Source organism: Enhydra lutris, unplaced genomic scaffold, assembly GCF_002288905.1.
Source record: "Enhydra lutris kenyoni isolate GAN:26980312 unplaced genomic scaffold, ASM228890v2 scaffoldscaffold9, whole genome shotgun sequence".
Classification (NCBI taxonomy): domain Eukaryota; kingdom Metazoa; phylum Chordata; class Mammalia; order Carnivora; family Mustelidae; genus Enhydra; species Enhydra lutris.
The window spans coordinates 37019612-37040400 of NW_019154093.1; positions in this window are offsets into that span (position 1 = coordinate 37019612).

Genomic DNA, 20789 nt, shown 5'->3' on the forward strand with positions numbered 1-20789 from the left:
GCTATCTGGCTCCAGAAAGTAAATTTTTAACCTCCAAAGTATAGCACCTCTTCTTTGTAAGAAACAGTCCATAAAGCACCACCAAGTCCTGCAGACAACTATTATTCAAGCCCTGAACAAATGTGTCATAAAGCCAAAGCTACTTTACTCATTACAGTCTAGGCATCATTGTCCCAGCTCCAAATAGTGAGGACAACCCTCTACCACTTTTAAAATCGACGGAAAGCCCTTCACAATCTTGTTCCCATTTTACTTTCTGGTCCCATCTCTCTCCACAAGCCCCTTACACCTTTTCTCCCACTCTAAGCTCCAATCACACTAAATTGCTTTAATTTTCCCAAATCAGCCTGCCTTCACTCCTGTCAGGATTCTGCACAGTCCTTTGCACTGGCCAGAACACACTCCCCACAGTTTTCTCTCATCAGCACCCAGGTGTTCTCCCCAGGTATTCACTTACCCTGTGCCCTGTACCCATATACTAGTGGCCGGCATATAGACCAGCTTTAATGTTTGATCCTGACATTAGAGATGTACTTCCTCTCAATGGCATTTCCCAATATTTCCCACATCATTTTGAAATAGTACATGTATTAAGGCAGTAAGAGCAGGAAGTGATTGATGCATGCACATATATTAGAATTCCTAAATTTAAAAGCACTAAACTAAGAATCAGGCTCCTTCTGCAGATCACAAGGTTTAGCACCAGACTGTTATCTAGCATCTGCGTCCTGACTATATAACCTCAGATACGCATCTGTCAAGTCAGTATTGAAGATACTACAGCCAGAGAATGTGGTGAATGATAACACTCGAGGCTTATTTCCAGATCCTCATTGTGTGCATGTGTGTTTGAACATTTAAAATTAAGAAGGACTTTAGCATTTCATGGGGGGAAAAATGAGCCATAAATGCAAAATGTAAAAGTATCTTTTAATATGAGCTTTTAAAATCTAATATATTGAATGATTTATTTATCATCTAGAAAAATTTCCTGGAGGGGATATTTAAGAATATATATATAATTGTTTTACAATTTTCAAAGTGTTTCCACCTCTCTTTTAATTCTCTCTCAGCCTGTGGCTGACAGGGCAGTTTTGATAACCATTACTTTAAAAAAGTGGGGGGAGAAAGGGGACAGGAAGGTTGAATGATTTAGAACACTGAACTTTTAAAACTTGTCATCTTCTAATTTTTTTGACATTCTCACATGTCTGTCTGTGCTCTCTCATATATCATTAGACATCAGAACTTGAACCTCAAAAATCTGGTCTTTACTAGGAAAAAAAAATGCCCTTGCCAACGAGACTTAAAATTGTGAAAAATCAGTCTCTTTTAGTCAGATTTATTTTGCTAATTCTCTTCCATCCTTCTCTCTTAAACTTTTGTTCACAATTGCAATCACCCTTCTTTGTAAAAAAGATACAAAGCTTCAGAAACCAGGGTGTGTAAAGGATGAAAATATTCCTGCTGGGTCTTGGCCTGTTTTCAACCCCAAGAAGGGTATCAGTTTCAGTGTCATGCTTCCAATTTCCCTGGAAAGTTCTCACCTCTTTCTCTGCATCCCAGGCCTCTCTAATCTTGCAACCTTGTATCTGCATTGCCTCTGCTTGTCTCTGCCTTTTCAAAAAACCTAGGTGCTTATCTCAGATCTACCATTACAAGCTCCTCGTCTTTTCTACATTTGTCACTGATATCAACCCCTGCTGTCAGGGTTGGTTATCAAGATTGTAATCTTTTTTATATATACCCTTCTGCTCTCTGAATGAAAGCAAGTTTGTATGCTGGCCTTGAAGGATGTTTTATTATGATCCCTTTTTGCCATCTTTGCTTCCTTTTAGGAACATAGAGGCAGCATTTTGTTGTTTACTATATATGCTGTAATCCCAACAAGATTTGCATAAGAGAATGAATTTCACTGACCTCAATTTAGACCGCACTCCCTTACCTTGTACCTGTATTATGACAAGTGCCCCCTAACTGGGCTTCCTGCCTCTTTTCAAAGTGTGTTTCTCAATGTTGACAAATCGAATTATCTTTTGAAATGCAAATCTTTTCATGCTCTTCTCTGGTTTATAACCTTTCAGAGTCTCCCAACAGCTCTTAGGACCAGAGTCCACATGCTGCAGACTCATCTCTCAAGCCTTCTGCTGTGTATGTGGTCTTCATTGACCTCTTCAGTGTTGCTCTCCTAGCCATCTTTCTTTCATTATACTTGCAATTTTCTCAATATGCTAGCCTCTTTTTCTGGATTTTTGGAATTTGCACATGTCATCTCACAGTTTAGGACCCCCTCTTTTTTCTGCCTACTGCCTACTCACTGTTTTATTATTCTGCAAGACTTACCTGGCAGCATAATCCTTGACCACACAAACACCATGGGTCTGGGAGATTTCCTCACTTGCGCTCTAGCAACACCATGTTTACCTGAGACTTCTTTGTAGTTTGGAGGCAGGGACTCTATATTACTTATTTATGTGCCTCAATGCCTGGCACAAAGTGAGCACTCAGTGATGATTAATAAATGAATTATTTCTGTTCTATGCTCAGTGTATTGAGCATCACAATACCCTTTCTATAATCTCACCTGGTCGGAGATTGGATTTTTTGGTCTACTTGTGTTCATGACTACTTGTGTTTTGGCCTACTTGTGTTCATGACTCCCAAACTGGAAGTCAAGAGGTTCAGGTCTGGTTCCTATTAACTCTCCATGCTATTGTCTGAACCCCCTATTTCATTCATCTATTTTAAAATATATATTTACTGACTCTGGAAGGGGCCGACACAGTTCTAGGTGGTGAGGATGCAGTGGTGTACAAGATAGGGAGAGTCCTTTTCTCATGGAATTTGGTGTGTTTGAGCAGACAAAAGCAAATAGATAGACATATAGTATGTATCAAGCTTTTGCAAGAGTTATAAAAAAATGAAACAGGGTAAGCAGGTTAAAGAATCAAGGGTGTACAATTTTAAATAGAATGGGCAGAGGAGGCACTTATGATAAGGTGATATTTGAGCATAGAATGAAAGGAAATAAAGGAATAAGCATGCACATTTTTGGAGAGAGAGGATTCTGAGTAGAGGGAACAGCAAGGTGAAGAAGCCTGAGAGTTTGTGCTTAGTGAGGCTGCCATTGTTTGAGTACAATAAAGGAGGGAGAAGTGGTAAAAGACCAGGATCAAGAGTTAACATGACCGAGTCACACAGGGTCTGTAGCTCAAAGTAAAGTGCATCCTTTTTACTCTGAGTTAGAGGGGAATCCACTGCAAGATATTGAGCAGATTTGTGGCATGATCTGACTGCACTTTCAAGGTAGCAGTCTGACTCTTCTATGGAGTAGATACAGTTGGAGGGGCAAGTTGGAGAAGCAAGGAGATCAGTTAGGAACCATGGCTGATGACTTGGGCTAAGATGATAGCAGGGAAAGCAGTGAGAAATAGGTTCCGGATAGATTTTGAAGATAGATTTCATAGCATGGAATTTATGCCGATGAATTGCATGTGAAATGGGTAAGAAACAGAACAATCAGTGATGACTTTAAAACTTCAGGCCAGTTTCTAAGGTTAAGAAGACTGAGAAGAACAGATTCTTGTCGAGTGGAGAAGACTGAAAGGATCAATTAGATGTCAGGAGATATAAATGTATATAGGTATAGGTATAGTTACATGTTGGTGTAGCTTAAGATATATACACTGAACAGTCAACTAAGATAAATGAGTCTGGAGAAGAGGTAAGATTAAACTCTGAGAATTACCTCATATGGATAGATTTCTGACCATAGGATTTGAAACTGTCACCAAGAGAGTGAATGGAGGCAGAGAAGATAAGGGGCATGAGCACAGCTTTAGAAGGCAGGGAAAAACCATCAGAAGACACTGAGAAAGAAAGACCCATGGAATAAGAATAAAACCAAGAGAAAATGTTGTTTTGGAAACCAAGCAAAGCAGTTTCAAGGAAAGAGTTTCAAAAGCTGCTAATAGGTTAAATACAATGAAAACTGTGAATTTACCCTAGAATCTAGTAATGTGCAGGTTACTATATCTCTGACAAGTGCAGTGTGGGGCAATGGTAGGAACAAACTTGATAGAAGCAAGTACCTGAATGATTAAAAAATAAGTATATATTGGGAATATAAACAATTTAAAAATAAGACTGTTGTACTAGGTAATTTTTAAATTACCTTTTCCTCTCTAATTTCTGTGCTTTTAAAAATCATGTCCATATTATATACCTCAGTACTTTCTTGGGTTGCCAATGCAGAACATTTTAGTTCAGCCCAGTATCCTAAGTATCAAATTACTTTGAATGCAGTTTATTTTTCCTTTGAGAGTTCAGAAGGCACTTTTGCTTTTTCAGAGCCTCAGGGCCACTTTTCCCTGCATCAGTTATCACTGCACTATAGAACTTGTGAAGTGTCAGGTAATAGACTGCTGGGTAACAGAAAACTTCTTGCGTTTATAGTCACCTCGTCTTTTTGTTTCATTCTTCTTTCTGTTCTGCATATCTTATCATTGACACATCCATCCATCTATCCACACATCCACCCTTCACTTATTCATCAAATATTGGAACTGAGCATTCTCTCTTCTTTATCTGGGGAGACAACTATGGAGTATCTCCTGACCCATAGGAGAATATACTGGTACAGATTAAACTGAGGAGGTCCAAGAGAAAAGCACGTCCAAAGTTAGAAAAGAAGGGAAAAGATATAAAGAGATGCTGAAGCATTACAGCTGGAAGACTATTTTGTTTATTTATTTTTAAAAAGATTTTATTGATTTATTTAACAGAGAGAGACACAGCAAGAGAGGGAACACAAATAGGGAGAGTGGGAGAGGTAGAAGCGGCTTCCCGCCGAGCAAGGAGCCCAATGCAGGGGCTTGATCCCAGAACCCTGGGATCATGACCTGAGCCAAAGGCAGACACTTAATGACTGAGCCATGTAGGTGCCCCCAGAAGACTATTTTAATCATAATCTCAGGGTGAACCTTACATTAAAGCTATAAATATTATGCCTAGTATCAGATCCAAAAGTGAGCATTTGGAGAAAGTTAGGTATGGTGTATAACCTGAGAAAAGCAGTGTCGGATGAAGTCCTTATGAGAGGAGCTGGAAGTCTACTTTACATTATGAAGACTTATGGAACAGGGGCAGTGTTGATAGTAAAAGGAGATGTATGGTACCAGAATAAAACATAATAAAAGTAATGAAGATCTTGGGGCACATGGGTGGCTCAGTTTGTTAAGCATCTGCCTTCGAGTCAGGTCATGATCCCAGGGTCGTGGGATTGAGTCCTAGGTGGGGATCCCTGCTTAGGGGGATCCTGCTTCTCCCTCTATCTCTGCCTGTTGCTCCCCATGCTCGTGCGTGCTCTCTTTCTCTCTCAGATAAATAAATGAAATCTATAAAAAAATTTTAAAAAGTAATGAAGATCTTAAGGTGCTCAGTTTTTCATTTTTTTATTTCCTCTTTTCCTATTTTTCTTCCCTTTCTTTTTTTTCTCTTACACAGCATAAAGAAAAAACTGATACAAACCATGATGATGAAGTTCAAAATAAAGCCTTTCTTTTTTAAAGCACACAATTGAGCTTTAATAAAATTGAGCCATCTTTTTAAATTTAACTCCACTTCTAAGTTCTATATCTAACTGCTTTCTTCGGAGGAAACATATATTTTCCTGAAGTGACATTCTTGACACTTTCTCAATGGACAGAAAACATTGCATTATACAAGATTTTAAGTGCAACCTTAAGCACAGTAAGGTGCATAAGCACAGTGAATACAAGATAGAACATGAGAAAAATGGTTCTTTTTTTTTTTTTTTTTTTTTTTTTTAAAAAACTCTTGGCTACTTCAGCAGAACAAGGAAGATAATGGTTTGGGCTTATGTGCAGGGGTTCAGAATTACAGCCAATGAAGCAGAAAGAAGTCAGGCTATCAGGTAGAGAGGTACATGGCTTCTACCCAAATAAATTTTCCCTACCAGAGAAAGAAGATCCTGATACTCATACCTGCCTCTGTGAGACACTTGAGACAGTTGGAGCAGTGCAACGGATGTGCCTAGAGATATTAAATAGATAGACTTGATAGGGAGAACACAGAGCAAGATAGTTTCAAGTTCTTAAGGGAAATAAGTTGCTACAATCAATAGAGCCAAGAAGGTTCATTATGTGGGTTGCTTCTTATAGGATGTGGATCTTCCTAGGGGAATTCTTTGCTAGGGCCATGAGGACTTTTACCCTACTCAGGCAGATTTGAGTCTTGAAATTGATTTCTCATTCTGAAATAGGTTAAGCTTCCACTCTTATCTTGAACAAGAAGTTTCCAGTGTTTATGATAAACAAAGAAAGATAGTTTCAATCCCTGAACCTATTTCTGAATTAAAGAGGGAGTAGCCGTGCTTTGTTGATGGATCCTAAGACTAGTACTGATGGGTGAGACCCACTAAATAGATCTAGAGTTCTTTTACTTTTCCCTGTGGATTGCAATCCAATAATGTGGATATGCTAACTGAAGGACTGGAATGCTAATAGCTTGGGAAGAAAAGAAGGTGTTCCGTGGTACACAGGGCTCTGTTAGGAGGCCAGGAAAAACCCTCCTGTCTGGCATGATTCTGCCGGGTGATGATATCCTTGAGCCCCATGTTCATCTTGGAATTGTGGTAATGTGTTTCTGAGCTCTGTTGTTCTCATCTAAAAAACTCTGATAATGCGACTTAGTTTACAGTTTGTTGACTAGACTAAATAACACCTGCTTGACTATAGTTAAACTGTAACTTGCTTTAGATTTTATTAATCTGAGTAAGGGACAAGTGGGGGCTAGGTAGGAAGAGGTTGGTAGGGGGCTATGTGATCAGACTCACAAAAATCCCAAAAATGCAGAGGTGTGAGGAAACCAGAGATAAGGGAACATGGGAACAAACCAGACCACCCTGCCCTAGGTGTGGTGGGGTGGTGGTGGTGGTGGTGTGTGTGTCTTTTTAATGATAGTCACCTGTGACCAAGAAAGAATAACTAGACCCTAAAAAGAAGTAAGCCACTAGAGATGTTATCACCAGTCCTTACTCAACCCAAGATATCACAAGAATGTTAAGGACACAGGCTCTAAATAAAAGATTGTCGGTGGAGGCCTGCATTGGCAATCTGGTCAAGACCCCCTCACTTCTGAGAGCTTTTTCTGTATTCTTGCTTAACAAAACTCTTTGGCTTTACTCACTCTCCTTTGTCTGCGAGATTCTTTCTTCGACCCTCTGAGACAAGAACCTAGCTCTCCTGCTTCAACTCCAGGTTGACCGCTAAGTTACTCAAGGACTTTAACACTGAATCCCAGCACCTGGCAAGTTTTTAGTATCAAATAAGTGCTTCTTAAAATGAAATGTGAGGAATTATTATTACTATTATTTTTTTTTCTACTGGATTGGTTTTGTGCTCTTAAACGCCCTGCTGGTAACTGATACCTCCTGTACTATTATAGTTGATCTGCAACAAGCTAACCTGAACCCCTGCATACATCTTGGTGCTGTGCAATATGGTAGTCATTAGCTATTATACCCAAAGAGCACTTGAAATGTGGCTAATGCAACTGGGAAGTAGAATTTTTATTTCAGTTAACTTAAGTTTAAAAATGGACACTAAATTCAGTTAGGGGAAAACTTTAACTATATATAGGACAACTTAGATTGTGAATCTACCTTTTCTTCAAACTTTATGAAAATTAAATATAGATCAACTATTTCTGATGAAAATTCAGTTTCCAAATTGAGATGTGTTAATGTTTAAAATACATACCAGATTTTGAAGACCTATTTTTTAAAGGATGTATCAGTGTTATTAATGATTTTGCTTATGATCACATGTTGAAATGATAGTAACTGGGACACATTAGATTAACCAAAATACATTATTGAAATAAATATCCCTGTTCCTTTTTTTTTTTGCGTTCTTAAATATTGACTGCTAGAAAAATTACATTATGTGTCTTACATTAAATTTCTATTGGACTATGTTGCTCAAAACAATCCCCAATGATGACCAGTTACGCTCCAATTTTAATTAATACTCTGAATTTAAAGCTAAATTTTAGTCCATTTCAGGTCGTGATGACAATGATGGCTATAACAACAAAGATAATATCTTAATCTTATTACTGACATGGAATTTTAGAGTTTACAAAACATTCTTACCTAGAATATTATGTTAAACTCTATAAATCACTGCAACGTGCTATAAAATGCATGAAAGCTTCAAGAAGCAAATAACTTACTCAGAGTTATTCTGTCTATTATTGGGAGGGCTGAGATCAGAACCCATGTGTCCTGATTCCAAAAAGCCTTTTCCACCCACTTCAATGAACTTATTTTTGTTGTGTTGTCTGTGATTTCTTCTAAAATACATCATTTTAATTGTAGTAGCATATTAATCATAGTTACATACATTTATGAAGTCTGTGGCTTAGTACTTACATCATGCAGAAGAGTAACCAAGGATTAGGATTGTTTTTTCATTGTTAGACCATTTTTCTGATGATTTTTTTCCCCCCACAAGACTACAATAGTAATGTTAGAATCCTGCCACTGGAATTTTTCGTAACCCTTTGGAGTGAATCCTTAACTCAGGTACTATTAGAGCACCCAAAATGGTGAGAGACCTGGGTCTTCTTTCAGCTTACCACACATTGCATAACCAGCAGAATGCCTGTCTGCTGGTAGAATGACTATCTGTGTTAAAGAATTTAGTTTGAGTTTATATGATTTATTAATGTGTGGACTTGCTTGAGAGGGGCTTTAAGGGGGAATAGTTTCCTTGAGAGCCTTTCTATAACATCTCAATCAATAATTTAAGGACCAGATTCTGTAGCAGTCACTCATAAACCGATAAGAATGAAAAGGAAAAGAATTGTATAAAGCAAGGTAACATGATCAAAACAGATTCCTTTAATTTTTGTCTAGTACCTTCTGTGTGTGGGGAACTTTCATTATATAATTTCATTTAAATATAAAATAACCTCATGAGAAAGATACCATTACCATTTTATAAGTAGAGGCCCACAATTCACGTGGTAAATTGGATTCAATCCCGAGTCTATGGCTATAACTTGATCTCTTTAATTTTCCTTTTGTATAAAAAGTGGCAATTGTAGTTCAATGCAATAAGCACTAGGCTTCAGATCAGAACCGGATCCAAATTGCAAGAATAACACTTAAGATTACATAATACTTGAGATTTAAAAATATTCATAATGTTCAATATTTGAATTACAGACACAATATTCAATCTTTACCCAACATCATTGTACATTCATTCATTCATTCATTCATTCTTTCATTCAACAAGTAATGCTGATTGCCAAGCCCTGTGTTAAATGCTGGGATGTTGTGAAGATTAATAAGATGCATCTATAAAACAACAAATATCTAAAGTATTTTCTATGTTTAAATTAGTAATGATACAATAGCCTGTGGTGATGTGTAGAAATACTGATCCCTATATCCAGCTACAAAGATGGAAGTAAGAGACACCTTCATCATCTACTTGGTTATCCAGGCCAGAATTCATAGTATCAACATAAGAAATTCCCCTCTCCTCATTTCCGTGTTATATTTATAGCCTTAACTTTTGGATGTCTGACCATGCCTCTCCATCTCCATTGCTATTGTTTAGTTTAGGCATCATCTTTATTTTTTCTTTAAAAAACTTTATTTTTTTATTTAAAAAATTTTTTTTATTAACATATAATGTATTATTAGCCCCAGGGGTACAGGTCTGTGAATCGTCAAGTTTACACACTTCACAGCACTCACCATAGCACATAACCTCCCCAATGTCCATAACCCAACTACCCTCTCCCTACCCCCACCCCCCGGCAACCCTCAGTTTGTTTTGTGAGATTAAGAATTAAACTTTATTTTTAGAGCAGTCTTTAGTTCATAGAGGTTAGTAGAAGATACAGAAACTTCCCATATACCTTCTGCCCTACATATACATAGCTTCCCCCATTATCAACATTCCCCACTAGAGTGATGTATTTATTACAATTGAAGAACCTACACTGGCACATTATCAACTGAAGTCCATAGTTTACATTATGGTTCACTCATGGTGTTGTACATTCTATGAGTTTGGACAAAGATATAATGATGTGAACCCACCATTGTAGTACCATACAGAGTAGTTTCATTGTCCTAAAAATCCTCTTTGCTCTTCCTATTTATCCCCCAACCCCTAATGTCACGTAGTAGGGTTATACAATATATAGCTTTTTCAGATTGGCTCCTTTCACATAGTAATATGTATATAAGTTTCTTGCATGTCTTTTCATGTCTGGATAGCTCCTTTCTTTTTAGTGCTGAATCATATTCCATTATTTGGATATACTACAGTTTATTATCCATTCACCTATTAAAGGAATTTTGGTTTCTTCCAAGTTTTGGCAATTATGAATAAAGCTGCTATAAACATCCATATACAGATTTTTATACTGACATGCTTTCAACTTACCAAGCAGTGTGATTGTTGGACTGTATGTTAAGAGTGTGTTTAGTTTTGTAAGAAACTGCCAAACAATCCTCCAAAGTGGTTATACCATTTTGCATCCCCACCATCAATGAATGAGAGTTACTTTTGCTCGCCATCCTTGTGAGCATTTGGTGTCGTCAGTGTTTTGGATTTTGCCCATTCTGTTATGTGTGTGGTGGCTTCTTGTTTTAATCGGCATTTTCCTGATGCCATAAGATGTGGAACATCTTTTCATATGCTTTTTTGTCATCCATTGATCTTCTTTTGTGCGGTTTCTGTTGAACTCTTTGGACCATTTTTTTAAAAATTGGGCTGTTTGTTTTCTTATTGTCGAATTTTAAGAGTTTTTTAAATTGTATTTTGTATAACAGTCCTTTATCAAATGTGTCTTTTGTAATTATTTTCTCCTTGACCCATGCTGAACGGGCAGTTATGATTCTCTCTTAACTACCTCATTGATTCCCAACCTTAACCTGTACTCCACACTGCTATTAGACTCAGAACCCCATAGTGTAGACGCTAAGATGACTATTTGCACCTCTAGCTGCTTCACACCTCACTTCCTCACCCCTGCATACCAGATACACTAAACTACTTATAGTTTCCCAAACAAGCCAGGCCAATTGAAGTTTCCATGCCCCTGATCATGTTTGCACCTGTACTCAGGATGTTTTTCTCTGCTTCTTCACCTAATGAGCTTTCACTGATCTTTCAAAAATCATCTCATAAGTCTTTTCTTTTAGCTTCTATTTCTTAAACCTTTTACCTTAAATATCTACATTAAATTTGCAAGTCCCTCAGACCTCTTTGTTATCCTAAATAAACATAAAATCTATAGCACTAGCAATACCTAGCTGCACTTATTTACTTACATAAAAGTCTTCCTCTACTAAACTGTACCCACCTTGTGATCAAGGGCAGTTTTATTCATGCCCAGTGCCTGGCACAAAGCAGGCATTTGGTATGTATTTACAAAGAAACTGAGTAAATATTTATCATTGCTTAAAATCTTTAACAGATACCCTTTATCTACAAAATAAAGTGTGAACTCATTTCAAGGGTATACCCCTAAGCAATGGCTCCTCATAAGGCCTTTGCTTAATCTAGAGTCTTTTGCTTTGTCCTTACATTTATTTATGATCCCATTATAGTAAAATACAAGCATTTCTTCTAATGAGTGTTAGGGTTGCAGGCTTCAAGGCCATGACTCATCCACATTCACAGTTGAACTATTTAAGGGTCTAGTCAATCAGGCCATTCCTGCACTAAGGACCAGATGAGAAAGGGCTTGTGGGAGCTCTTTGTTACCTTTGGATCTAAGGAGAGTGGGTGTGCTAAAATGTAGGCCAACCTTTAAGCAAAAGCTAAAAAATGTTCCCAACCCCTTTTATATATCTAAACCTTGCCAATTCTGTCTCTCTCCAGCTGACATTCCCAAAAGCTTCCCTGCCCATCACTCTTATATACTCCTAAGTGTTCAGGTCTTTTTTGTGGAATGTTAAGTTGCAAATAACTTCCACTTTTATCACTCATCTTGACTACCATCCTATCTTCATAACTTTATGACTGCCTGGTGGAAGCAGTGCAAAGAGGCCACCTCATTCCCCATGAAATATGTAAGTGCTCAGAAATGAGAAACTGTGCTTTCCAAGAGAAAAGACTGTGAGTGAGCTGTCTGCAAATTCCTTACACTTAGTGAGTTAGCTTGACATTCCCCAACGTACGTGGGCTGGAGCTGGCACACAGCAATGCCAGCATTTCCTCTGCTGCTAGCATGTAATTAAATGCTTTGTGAAGCATTTGGGGACATTCAGTTATGTGAAAAACATCACAGAAATGAAGGTTCACTTTGCCTTTGTTCTTTAATCTAAGGTATCTTGTTTCTCACATTCATTCAGTTATTCTTTCTTCAGGTACTTATTGGTCCCCATAATGTCTGAATTAGACATTTGCATAGGAAGATTTTGTTTTACATATCAGAAACTCTCAAATAATTTTGAAATATTAGCTGTGAAGGACACACCTTTAATTTTATCAGTAGAATGATGGTTATTCCTTCTCTTGTCTCTCAGCATTATCTGGTAGGTCACTAACAAGCTATTGTTTTGGGTCAACCTGATTTCTAGCCAACTCTGCCTTTCTTTTCTGTCTACTTCTTTCCCTGAACCAATTATGCAAAGTCAGAGGCCATATAAGAAGCTCTGCTGCTCTCATGTGAGGGAATTTGGCTTTGATTTTACAATCAATGGGCCCAGTATTTAGTGTAACATAGATAAGTTCTTGGTTGAGTCCCACTAGCTTCTAAGTCACAGCTTTCTCTGCTTCTCAACCTCTACACCATGTTGATACTTTTATTTCTGGTCAAGGCAGATCCCTGTTTTCTTTGCCTCTTGCATTGGCCTGATAACCTGAACTGCTCTGAAATCATAGTAGCTGATTGTTTCCTCTCTAGTTTTCCTTCAATTTCCTGTCCAAGGCTTTGAGATTCATTGCATCATCCTGCGAGCACCCCCTGCTGGATGATATTTGTCTTCCAACACCTGCCCAACACCTGCCTCACAACCCCTGTCCTGTACCATAGGCCAGGTTTGACATTTTCCTTCTTCCTCATTCCCTAGGCACAGAATAGTAAGTTCTGCCCAAACTGTGCCAGGGCATAAATGCTGACCAGACTCAGTCTCACAGAGCCAGATTCTGTCTTCTTTAATTCCATTTTCTTCCCTCTCCTCACTGTTCTTGTTTCCAAGAGCTAAGTATGCCATATAGTGTGGCCACTCCAGTTTTGACAAGTCCCAACTTAGAATTGTCATCTATGCATCTTCATGGGGAAAAAAAGTCATTTTTATCTTTGACATTAAAAAGGCAAACTGAATGATCTTCGAATTTGCAGACTTGGGCATATTTATAACTTATATTTATACATTTTCAGTTCCATTCATTATTTATCATAATGTTGCTTTTTGTTGAAAAGAATACTGTAAGTGGATACACTCACAAACACATATGGTAAATATATATATTTGTTTATATATGCAGCATATAAATATAATATATTTGTATACATATATACATGTATCTATGAATCTTCATTTAAAAAATTTATAGAGGCAGAGCAGAAGAGCATTAATACTTCACTCTTGAAAAATATAGCAATATTCTTTTATAAAAGCAATTTTAAATATTTCTTCAATTGAAGGACTACAGTATTAAGAGCCTGACTATATCACAGTATATATGAAATGTTAACTATAGCCAACAATGTTTCAGTAACTCAAAGAAAAAAGAAGCAAAGGACCAACCTCTGCTTGGCCATCAGAGACACAGATGAAATTTCTAACAATGCTTAATTATGCTCTTTGCATCAACTCAGCCAAGATTGCATAATTATGTTGATGATCCCAACAGACTATTTCATCCAGAAATAATATTCTATTCTACTGTTCTACTACCTGTGAGGTACAATAGCTATCTGCTTATATAGGAAGGCAAAGATGACTCTTCCATTTGCCAGTAATCATATATATGCCCAGTGCATTCTGAAAAATCAGATTGGAAATTTTCAAAGTATACCTTGTGTTGCAGTTGTTATGCTAGATAGTATATTATGTGTCATTCGATTTGGCAAAGAGATGACATTGTTCTATAAACATACCTGAGTTGCCATTAACAGGGCATATGTCAAAGTCACTACTTAAAAACACGCTCCCTAACAAAATGATTATAATTTCTTTGTATATTCTACACATACACACTTTTCTTGAAGTGTAATTGTCTGTTTTTAGGCTATAATATTAGAGATACAGACATTTAACTTCTCTGAATCTCAGTTTCTGAATCTCAGGATAATAGTGTCCACTTACACACATGACTATTGTGCAGATTGAATGAGATAATGTATATGAAACACCTAATAAGAATGTGACAAATAATAATCATTTTAATAAATGCTATCTACTTCCCCATTTTCATTCATGAAATTTGAGGAGATCTTGACAGTAGTTATCTCAGCTAGTGTTGCTCCAAGAACAAATCTACCTTGGGTGGACATATCAGTATATCAATTTAGTCATTTGGATTAATCTTCCATTGTGAATTGGTTTAAAACAATCCTGTCTGCTTTCACATGAGCTAATATGCAATATCATACTACAATGATAATGATGGTTCCCATTTATTGATAATTATGCTCTGTTCATTATTCCTACACCTAAAATCTCTGAAAAGTGAAAATTTACCCCCCTCATTTTACAAATGAAAAAAGTCCAGGCACCATTAGATTAGGAGACATACCTAAGGTTCTACAGCTGGCAAGTGCCAAAGCTGGTAGCTCAGTCATTGTGCTGGCTCTCCAGCTTCTGCATTTCCCCCATATGGCATGAACGCCCTTTTGTTTTCTCATGTATTTACCTTAACAGTCTATGAGACATGGCCTTTGTTACATTCATGCTGTTATCTTTACTGCCTGGTACAGTTCAAGGCATAGGGTAGATCCTAAGTAATTTCATGAAAGAAGAAAGGACTCTTGAGCACAACTAATGTGATCCAGTTCAGCTCAATAAATAGCTCTAAAGGTTTACCCAGTAGGCCCATAAAATTCTGGTTGTAGGAAAATCACAATCCTAAATAAGAACTATTGTTGTAGTTGCAATTTCCTAAAATCAGTCTGGGTTTTATTCCCTAGGGAACTTCCAGTGTAATAGGGGACTCCATATATGTAATGCTAATATCCCACAAGACTCAGAGTAATGAGCTAAGAGTGATGCAATGTGTGTGGGTATACACTTGGATTCTGCTTCTGGTGGTCAGAAAAGTGTCAACGCAAGGCGTGGGATGGTGATATCTGACTTGGACTTTGAAAGATGAGCAAAATTTCAATTTGTGACAACAGAGAAACTGACATTTTGAGCAGAGGGAGAAGTATTAAGAAAATAAAAAATGTAGTTTGTTAAAAAGTAGCTTGCATAAATGTTGTATTAAAGATAATCTAGATAGAATCGAGGACCTTCTACAATTCCGGAAGTGATATGCTTGTTTAATTTGAACTCGAAGTAACCACGGAAACTGAGCGTTTATACTTCATCTTCAGGAGTGAGAAACAACAACCAACTTTTATCAAAAAGTTTACCTTTATCTCTGCCCTTGCAACGCATGACAGGGAAAAGTCAGCTATTATCTTTTACTGGTATAGAAGTAGCTGAATGTGAATTAAATGGTAGGAGCAGTAAAAAAATGAGCCCAAGGAGAAGGAAAGGAGTAAGATCAAAGAAATCCTTGAAGTGTTAATTGCAATCACTGAAAAAGAGGTAATATGAAGCTGAAAGTAAGACGATCTGCTATAAATAGAATTTGAATGCAGAATATTAGAAGGTCAGCAGATGGGGCTCTAAGAGGTGAAAATTACATATAAATTCAGCCTAAGAAATAAAGCTATGTGATAAATTCAGAAAAAGATGAGATGAGTCCAAAACTAGGGATAAATTTTCACTTTGTGGGTTAAACCAGTTAAATACAAAGAGTACAGATAAAACCAGCTCTCTGCAGAAGTAATTAGAGGATAAAATGACTCCCAAAATAAAGCAGAGAGCAGAGAGTTTGTGAAAATAGAATCCACAGACCAGCATGTGGTCCTAGGAAGACAGGGCATATGAAGGAAAATGTAGAAACTCTTGGCAAAAAATGTATTGAAGTTTGCATACTGTCTATAGTTCTTACTGATTGCCTGACCTTGGGCAAGTCACTTACCTTCATTGATCCTCAGTTTCACATCTGTATAATTTCTCTATTATACCCTTGGAGGCAGTATAGGAGTGGGACTGCACAATCAGACTGTCTGGGTTCAAATCTTAGCTCTACAACTTACCATCTGTGAACATAGAGTAAGACTATTTTCTTGCCTCATTTTTTTTTCATCTGTAAGATGTTAATGATATCTATGTTACAACATTTATAAAAAATTACTTCTAGGAGGTGAAAGGCAAAACTATCAAAATTTTAATTTTTTAAAGGTTTTATTTATTTATTTGACAGAGAGAGATATCACAAGTAGGCAGAGAAGCAGGCAGAGAGAGGGGAAAGCAGGCTCCCTGCTCAGCAGAAAGCCCCCGGGGCTAGATCCCAAGACCCTGAGATCATGACCCAAGCCAAAGGCAGAGGCTTAACCCACTGAGCCACCCAGGCACCCCTCAAAACTTTTAAAAGCAATATAAAATGATTTTATTATTATCTCAGGATTAGGAAGGCTTTTTTTCAACAAGACACAATAATTATAAAGAGAGAGATTGATAAACTTGTATACATTAAAATTAAAAGACAGTAAAGAGAGCAAAAGAAAAACCATAAACTAAGAGAAGATACCAGGAACTCACACAAAACGTTAAATATCAATATTCAGGATATAGTAACAACAATGGAAACCTTACAAATCAGTAAGATAAAAGAGCCCCAATAAATCAAAAGAGAAGAAAGGGTATTATTAACAGTACACTCAAAATTCTGGTTCATTGAGTTGGAGTGGGAAGCTCAGTGATAGATACTTAGGTATTCATTTTATCATTATTCACATTTTATACACTTTTTAAAGTAATATGTATTTCTCAGTATGTTTTTAAAAATGGAGATTGCAATATGTACTTACTTCATAAGGTTGCTATGCAGAGAAACAAGTTATTTAGAACAGTGCTTGAAATATATAGTAAGTACTTAACAAGTATTTATTATTATCTTAAAACATTAGAAACATTGTAGGCAGTTAACAAAAGGTAGATATTATTTTTAAGCTATCATCTAGGGAAAGAATATGTGAATATAGAGAATATGGCCTTCATGGAACCTAGAAGAAATCATCCAGAGGAAGGTCTGAACCTCTGCTTGTCAAGATGGTCATATAAGTAGAAATGGTTCATCACAATATTGTAGGTTTTTATACCAGCCTTGATGATCCCCTGGCTGTCGTATCAAGTGCATATAATAAATAAAACTACAGTTTCTCATACTACTGTTCTCAGAGGAATGTAATATGCAAATCAAGCAGTATAAATATTCTGCTCTTTTCATTAGCTTTATTACATTTTCTCCCCATTAATAGAGAAACATCTTATTTTTGTCTCAATCTCTTCTGAGTTTATTTAGTGGAAGTTTTAGCCTTCCAAATTCAGAGAGCATCGATAAAATTGTGTTTCTAGATTAGTGAAGCAGAAGACTGGTTCCTGGATCATGATCCAGCCTCAGCGACAGAGCCTGGACTGAACAGCCCAGCAGACCCCTTCTCTGGTCAGTCCCTAACTAAAGAAGATCGAAGAAAAAATTGAAAAATGTTTTGATAAGAGACTGTTTTGATTAGGATTCTTCTTTTTTTTTTAAGATTTTATTTATTTATTTGCAATAGAGAGAGAGAGAAAGTTTGACAGAGCATGAGAAGGGAGAAAGTCAGAGGGAGACCAGATTCCCCATGAAGCTGGGAGCCCAATGTAGAGCTCGATCCCAGGACTCTGGGATCATGACCTGAGTGGAAGGCTTAACCAACTGAGCCACCCAGGCGCCCTTGATGAGGGTTCTTGACAATGTTACTGAGTAGCAAATACATGTTATCTCTTGAAATCATTTAAATACACTGGAATGGCCACCTGGTATACTGTTTTGAGTTAAAATCTGAAGTATTGTCCACAGAGTATAAGAAGCTAAGCATGGAGAAAAGGAAGACATATGATAGCAAGTGTGCTATGAATTAATAGACAAGTACTGATCATCAAACCAAAGAGGGGAGTGGTATTTTATGTGCGTGCGTGCGTGTGTGTGTGTGTGTGTGTGTGTGTGTTTTAAAGACATAGAGTGTCAAAACAAAAACTACACTTATTTTAAGAAAGGATGTAGGGCTGCCTGGGTGGCTCAGTGGGTTAAAGCCTCTGCCTTTGGCTCAGGTCATGATCCCAGGGTCCCAGGGTCCTGGGATGGAGCCCCACATCTCACTCTCTGCTCAGAAGGGAGCCTGCTTCCCCCTCTGTCTCTCTGCCTGCCTCTCTGCCTACTTGTGATCTCTGTCTGTCAAATAAATAAATAAAATAAAATAAAATAAAATAAAGAAAGAAAGAAAGGATGTGGACCAGGCTTGGGAATATTTGATTCTTATAAATGCAAAAGAGAGGTTTCCTAGGGAGTTTAGCACTTGTTCTGTGTACAATTTATAGCATGAAAAGTGTAATAAATTCTACTTCTGGTCTAGGTTTAGAAATAAAAATGATTGGCAAAACCACACATTTAGGTATTATTTGTATTATTTGTATGTGTATGTAATTACAGATTTGAGTATCTGTACTCGTAGGTTGATCAGTACTATCAAAAGTGTGAGGTAATCACCAAGAGAATTGATAGAGTTTATATAAATAGAGATTGTAATAAAGTGAAACATTGTGTTTTCTGACCATAATATAATAGTAGTTGAAATTAATTTCTCAAAAGCTAGAAAATTTGACATAGATAAATAGAAGAAGGTCAAATTCCCATTAGAGCAGATGAATTGTTCTTAATGGCAAGCAGGTTGATAAATAGGAGAAAAGGAGCTCTCTCTAATCAAAATATCCAAGAGTAGTGTTAAAGAAAAATTATTCTGACGCTTGTTAAAATGGAAAAGCAGAATATTCAGGACTATCTCAGTAGGTATAGAGACTATTGCAGTGGGGTTTTGCAATATGGGAGAGAGACTGTGCTCACCTTCAAATACAACAAGGAGAAGTGAGGATTTATAGCCCAGTTGCAGAGTAGGGGGTCTGTGAATGGAAAATTACTAAGAAGAAACATCAGGGATAAGGAGGGACTTTGGTCAAACTGGCTAGGCAGGATTCCTCTTAAAGGCAGATCAGGGAGATCAGGTATCATCTGGGAGAGTAGTAGAAGATGAGGAATTTGATCAGATATTGAGGGTGGGAGATTCTACCTAAACTGACTTAACAGGATTCTTGCTGACATTGAGTTCTTGAAGACACGCCCAAGGATGGGGCCTAGTCAGGCTGAGAGGAACCTGCGTGAGGAACCTGGTCAGGGAGAGAGTCTTTGTCTAATTAACACTTGGTAATAAATGCTACAAAAAAAAACTCTCAGGAGAGGGAAGAATGGAGCTAGAATGTATAATGCTAAGTGACATAAACCAGTCAGAGAAAGACAAATACAATATGATTTCACTCATATGTGAATTTTAAGAAACGAAACAAACAAGAAAAGAGAAAAAGAGAGACTAACCAAGAAACAGACTCTTAACTATAGAGAACAAACTGATGGTTACCAGAGAGGAGCTGAGTGGAGGATGGGTGAAATAGCTGAAGGGGGTTAAGGAGTGTACTTGTGATGAACACTAGGTGATGTGTGGAATTGTTGAATCAGTACATTGTACAACTGAATATATTGTAACACTCCTTATTAACTAACTGGAATTAAAATAAAGACCAAAAAAAAAAAAAAAAAAAAACCCTCTCAGAAGAAGGAATAAAGCCCCAAACTCTAAGCTTGCTTATAGAAATTATGGTGGGGAGGGGGGGAGCTTGCATAGGATTTATTTCTAAAGCTAAAGAAATTGAAGGGAAAGGTATACACACCACCAATAGTAAGGAGTTAAGTATGACAATTCGAAGTTGATAGGAAAGAGAGAAGGAGATTTGTAGGTGGGTAGGTAGCTAGATACAGAGATAGGTATACAGAGGGTAACATAGCCTTTTTAGGCCATGCAGGAGAAAAAACATATGGAGAACACATTAAAAGAGAAAGGATGGATAAGAGAACAGTTCATGGGGCCCCTGGGTGGCTCAGTGGGTTAAGCCTCTGCCTTTGACTCAGGTCATGATCTCAGGGTCCTGGGATCGAGCCCACCATCGGGCTCTCTGCTGGGCAGGGAGCCTGCTTCCCCCTCTCTCTCTGCCTGCCTCTCTGCCTACTTGTAATCTCTGCCTGTCAAACAAATAAATAAAATCTTAAAAAAAAAAGAGAGAGAGAGAACAGTTCATTTTGGAATTGTTTCAGGAATAAGATGAAGCACACAGGTGAAATCACTCACTCACTCATTCCTATGGTCATCCTGCAGAAGCAGGATACTTCCCCACTCACAATTTGATTTGGGTGTCAAGACTGATACACGCACACACACACACACACACACACACACACACACACACATTCCAGATGAGTTTGAAAAAGTTTATTCCTACTATAATGAGGCTTTTTGGAAGAATAGACTTCACAAGGTGTTCCAAAAATCACTTGACAGAGTGAGGAAAAGAGATTGGTTCAAAATTTTTA